The following is a 6,294-nucleotide window of genomic DNA, read 5'->3' as shown; positions in this document are numbered from 1 at the left end:
GAAGATTTTTAAGTCGGATTTTTAAGACAAGTGACATGCCAAACTTAAGGAGATCTTCTCCATTTATGAGTTGCTCACAATCCTCAGTTGTTGAAGGAATTGATTGGGGGACGTCAGAGTCGAGGGAAAAAAAGGGGTAGGAGTGGTGACCGACCTTTATTTCAAATTTTTAAGATAAGTGACGTGGCATTTTTTTATTGGTCTCTTAATATTTATATCCTCCCCATCAATTATGCAACTTATATGGACCAAAGCTTAATTTTTGGGCCCAGTTGGGTCCAAAACCAATTGTCCCTTAAATTTTTGCTACTTTTGTATGTTACTAATGGAAATGTTCATTATTGAGAGTAGGAATGACTTTGCTAAAGATTAAAACTCATTATTTCATGTCGGTGAAAATGAGTATGACTTCAAAGGTGGATAGTGTGATAAGATTTAGGGTTTGAGATTTGAGAGAGAGGGAGTTGTTAATGGAAATGGGGTTATCTTTTTCCACTTTTCACTTTATATGGGGAGTATTTGGAAATATTAAGAATATAAAAAACAAATTAATTTGTCTTTTTCATTGATAAGAGGGGCAAGTGGGAGTGGGTTAACACAACCTAAACTTGTCCAAGATATATAATCCCATGCTTGACTTGCTTCAGTTAGGATTTTTTCAAATCCATTCCATTAGAAGTGGCAATGATAGCTAATGCCACATATTAAAAACAAAACCAAAATTAAGTACTATTTATTATTTTTAAAAAGAAAAATATGAGGATGATGTAAAATTATTAGCAACATGTGTTCAAAAATCATTTTGGAAACTTTTTGTCCTCTTGAAAATGAATAATTTAAAAAAAAATTGTTTTTCAATTTGTGTTTTAAATAAGGTAAGTTTTTAACAATTGAAAATGATTAATTAGTTTTGTAGGTACACTGGAAACTATTGGTTAGTCGCAAAATAAGAATCTTCTATAAAGTTAAACAAATGTTTTCCTAATGAAATTCATAATTTCCCTACAGATGATCAATATATCAAATGCCACAATATTGAAGGTCCATCAATAAAACTGAGAAAGATTAAGTTAGTCTAATTGTTACGCCTACAAATAAAAGAAATTGCAAAATAGCTTATTCAAAAACCAACTATACAGACCGAGATGCAATAATACTATCAAGACTAAGATCCATGTCTTTGATAATGTTTATATTCAAAGTACTTTAAATGAAATTCTTGATGAAAAAATAACTTATTAAGCATTTCTCCAGTAAATACTATAAGTGATTTTTCAACTTTTTAAATTTTACTAAACGCTTATTTTTTTCTTTAAAAATACTTTTTAAAATTGCTATCAAATGGGCTCAAAGATGAAAAGATTTCTCATCTCCATATGTCGATGCAAATATAAATATATGAACATTTCATTTAGTTTCATATGATATAGATGGTAAATAATTTAATTGGTGCATATTATTTTAAAATTAACTCTTATAACACTAGTCAACAATAAGATCATCCAATTCTCTAGTGTGGGATGCTCATGTCCATCTAGTATGACTCTTAATTTGTGTAGCCGTATCTTCGTCCATCCATCCAAGGATTTGGACGGATAAAGACTATCCAAGCACTACTTATTACTACCTGTCAAGCACTAAATACAAAACACATTAAGAACATTGAGTGTCACAACCATTACTAAGCATAAATGACAGACTTTAGAGCTCAAAAACTGTTATGCAAGCCAATTAAAAGGCATTAAAGGCAATTGAAACACATGGGACATGTTATGGCTTGGCTGAAGATAAATAGCCATCAAACGTCAGAATGAAGGTAGACAATTAGAACCCATTGACCTCTTACCCAACTCCCCTCTGTCTAATTTAAGCTTCAGAGAGGTGTGCCTTGGAAAACCATCTGGACACTCTTTATTGTAGGTATACTTGTCGTCCAAACCAAGAGGAGGCCAACCAGATGCAAACATTGTTGGTCATGCACCAACATCTAGGACTTAAAAAAAAAAGAGTGGCAAGCCCCATGTTGCTTCAACTAGTAGTTGTCAATTCTAAATACCCCACACTCCAAATAACACCCTAATTAGTTAGGGTTGTTCCAAATCATCACTACTCACTCTTAGAAATTTCATGTTTATTCCTTTAAGTTCTTGCCCATACAATCAAAATTCAAATAAATTTACTATATAACAAAATTATTTCCACATGTATAAAACTATTATATTTTAAATATGAGTCTTTTATTACGAAGTTTTTTTACAAACTGATAAATAAATACAACATTAATTTCATTTGACATTTGCTTCAATATATCATATAATGCATTTCCTAAATTCCTAAATAATTTTGTCTCATTTAGATTAATTAAATTGTCTTATGCATTTCTAAGCTTCCTTAGTAATTTTATTTTCGTTTAGAAAATAGTAACTAGTGTTATTTCAATTAGGAAGGTAACTTTACTCTCATGTGGCTACTTTATTAAGCATTTTACTATTAAGGAGCATTATATATATACCAAAATCTTGCAAGTTTAAGCTTTTAGGAAAATTGTTAATTCAACATCGTATCATAAATTTATTTCAAATTTTATATAATGAGTGGAATTATGCACTACAAGGAAAAAGGTATATGATGACATTTATAACGAGTCACCATAAACATAAGGTGTCACTACAACATAGCGTCACCTTCTCCACTGACACCATAGAGGGTACCAATTGGTGACGTATTTGGAAGTGACACCAAAGTAGATAAATGGTGATCCATTCAGAAGTGACACCATATATTTCTAGTGATGATAAGGTGTCACATTAAATACATCATCTTTGAGTTATGATGTCACATTAAATGCATCACCTTTGAGTTATGGTATCACATCATTGTAAATTATTGTGGAATATATGATTGGTTTTAGTTGTTGATTTTTGTAATGCTTATGAATTAATAAGATTAAATTGTTTATATTTTGTCCATAAACATAACAATCATATTATATTTAACTCATTTTTCTGTAATGTTTCTAAAATAACTCATAATACATTGATCATCTACTAATATTTGTATATCAAATGTTCACAAAAGGATAGTACGTCCAACATATCAAACCCATCAAAACTAAAAAAGAAGAGTGAATACATACCAAAACATGATTTAGAAATGTTAAAGATCCCAAGATTCATGTATACCTCCATTTCATAAGCATAAAACCAGCTAACCATAAAATGACATAGAAGTCCCATCTAAAAATCTAAATTTCTCAGTTGCAATTAAAGTAACGTTTATGTCCTACAACGTATGACATAAGAGTTGCATTTAAAAACCCAAAATCTTGTTGCCTTCTTCTTTCTTTTTATTCTCCATTTCACCCTCCCAAGAGTGTATACCTGCATTTCAAAATTTAATGAGTTTTAGAGATTTTTATTGAAGAAAATAAGCATGGATCTATGTTATCATAAATGAACAAATCTAAGAATTAATTTTTTTTTCAAATAGAAACATTATTCAAAGAATAAGCATTACTATACAATACCTATGGAAAAATTCATGTAGTAGCTAAGGGACTCACCATGCATGGTGATCATGATGCATCAACATGATTCATGATTAGTTGTAGCACAAAAGTAGCCCATTCTCCTCTAATTTCATCGAATTCTACTTGAGAATATGTTTTTTTTATTACCAAACTGAAATCAAATAAGAAAATAACATTAAAATGCATAACATTTGGAAGCCTAAAACTATGTACAATTCATTAAATAAGTAATACCTTTGAAGCAATAATTGTAGGATCAAAAATTATCTCTTTAATGAATCTCATAACAAAGTAGCCACATTCGAACCCTCCTTCTTGTCTTGGACAGTAATCGATCAATTATAAAATAACATTAGTACTCACATATATAAATGGTGCAAATGCATAAGCTAATGTGTAAAGAAAAATTTTTGGATGTCACCTGCACTAGTTGCTAAGATGGCTCCCTCTTAGATGTTTTCTTTGCAGATATTCGAAGAGCCCTATGTAAATAAGTTACATTTTTAAAATACGTAAATGTTATATGTTTTAATATATATAAATAATAATAAAAATGTGTTTGAGGTGAATGTATTTTTTTTTTATTTAAAAATAATACTATGAAAAATAATAGGAAGAACTTACATGTTTACGATATCCTTTAAGTCCTCACATGGTTTGTGATGCATAGGGTCAAGATAGTGGACTATCATTTTCCTTGGCTCAAGCACTACCTAAATATAAACCCTTTAAGTCCTCATATCTATTTCTATTAACAAAATATAAAAACTTTCCAAAACTCAACTACTTAAATATAAAAACAAAATCAAATAAAATATCTAGCTAATTGGATTTTAGAAACTAAATAAACTATAAATAAACTAAATAAAATATCTATGTCCATGAATTAATTGAAGAGGATAGAAAGACACAGAGAGAACATGACTATGGTTATGATTTCCATCTTATCATTTCCTGTCAATACCACACATACCCATTTTAAGGTTGGACACTACTTTTGTTGCTAGACTTGGAAAGGGAATTTCAAAATTGAAAACATAAATAAACCCTTATGTAAAAAAAAATAACATTAAAATATAATTGAGCATTAAAATATTTACTCTCTTTCATCACTTTCATTTGAATATTAATAATCTCTTATTGAGATAGATACTTACAATTTAACAAAATAGAAATTCCTAATAATAAAAAATATAAAAATTTCTATTTCTATTAACAAAATATAAAAACTTTCCAAAACTCAACTACTTAAATATAAAAATAAAATCAAATAAAATATCTAGCTAATTGGATTTTAGAAACTAAATAAACTATAAATAAACTAAATATAAAAACTAAATAAAATATCTATGTCCATGAATTAATTGAAGATGATAGAAAGACATAGAGAGAACATGGCTATGGTTATGATTTCCATCTTATCATCTTCCGTCAATACCACACATGCCCATTTTAAGGTTGGACACTACTTTTGTTGTTGGACTTGGAAAGGGAACTTCAAAATTGAAAACATAAATAAACCCTTATGTAAAAAAAAAAATAACATTAAAATATAATTGAGCATTAAAATATTTACTCTCTTTCATCACTTTCATTTGAATATTAACAATCTCTTATTGAGATAGATACTTACAATTTAACAAAATAGAAATTCCTAATAATTAAAAATATAAAAATTTCTATTTCTATTAACAAAATATAAAAATTTTCCAAAACTCAAATACTTAAATATAAAAACAAAATCAAATAAAATATCTAACTAATTGGATTTTAGAAACTAAATAAACTATAAATAAACTAAATATAAAAACTAAATAAAATATCTATGCACATGAATTAATTGAAGAGGATAGAAAGACACAGAGAGAACATGACTATGGTTATGATTTCCATCTTATCATCTCCCGTCAATACCACACATGCCTTCCCGGATTGGTTCTTTTGGGGTTGGATACTCTCAACGAAATTCTATATCTCATTCCCACTTAGATACAAACAGAAAAATCATTCTTTTTTTTTTCCTCTCTTGTTTTTTAGAAAGGATGAAGATTATGTGATAGTATATCTTAAAAAAATTCTGTACCTGTCATTCTCACACAAATACATATTAAAAATCATTCATTTTTTCCTGTTTTTCACTTTTTTTTAAGGACTTGATCATGTGTTTGGTTTAGATTAAAAAAATCAATTAATCTATAGTTTTTTCTTCCATGCTGGAAGATTAAACCTAAATTTTTCTTCCCTACAACTCAAGAAAACACAATTCACAAAAATCATAATACAAAGATGTTGAAACAATTAATATAATGACATTAATAAAAGAAAAAAAAATTATAGATCCAAGAGATTTTGGGTTACCTGGGAGTCCACAAAGTGAAGAATGTCGGTTTTGAGCGTGTTGACTATGGATGGGTGAGAGAAAAGGTTGAAGAAGATCATGATTTTATATATAGGATTTATATATTGAGATATTTTGGATTGTGGGTGAGATATGGAAACAATGGGATTTTTATATAGTATCCATCATTATTAATTCTAAAAGTGGGCTCATTAAGTTATAATACTTAAAAAAATTTATTTTATATGATGTCACTTCCCAAAAAATGACACTATAAATATAAAATTAATATCATCTAACTACCTCAATTGAAGATTTTTTATATGATGTGTCACCTTTATTAATTATAAACCCTATGGTGTCATTATTTTAAAAGTGACACCGTAAATAGTGACACCATAAACTATTTTTGTAGTAGTGATGAAAA

At 28.4% G+C, this 6,294-nt stretch overlaps 1 long non-coding RNA gene across 1 annotated transcript; it reads right to left on the bottom strand.

Moving 5' to 3' along the window:
* Window positions 1-3,133: 3,133 nt before the first annotated feature.
* Window positions 3,134-4,378, bottom strand: LOC132254486 (uncharacterized). The gene is made up of 3 exons (XR_009466768.1): window positions 4,154-4,378; window positions 3,563-4,011; window positions 3,134-3,380 (listed from the first exon to the last, which is right to left on the bottom strand). It is a non-coding gene; the product is annotated as an uncharacterized LOC132254486 (long non-coding RNA).
* Between the last annotated feature and the right edge of the window lie 1,916 nt (window positions 4,379-6,294).

The sequence above is a fragment of the Vitis vinifera genome, chromosome 10 (assembly GCF_030704535.1).
Source record: "Vitis vinifera cultivar Pinot Noir 40024 chromosome 10, ASM3070453v1".
Taxonomy (NCBI): Eukaryota; Viridiplantae; Streptophyta; class Magnoliopsida; order Vitales; family Vitaceae; genus Vitis; species Vitis vinifera.
This window is presented reverse-complemented; position numbering and strand designations above follow the sequence as displayed.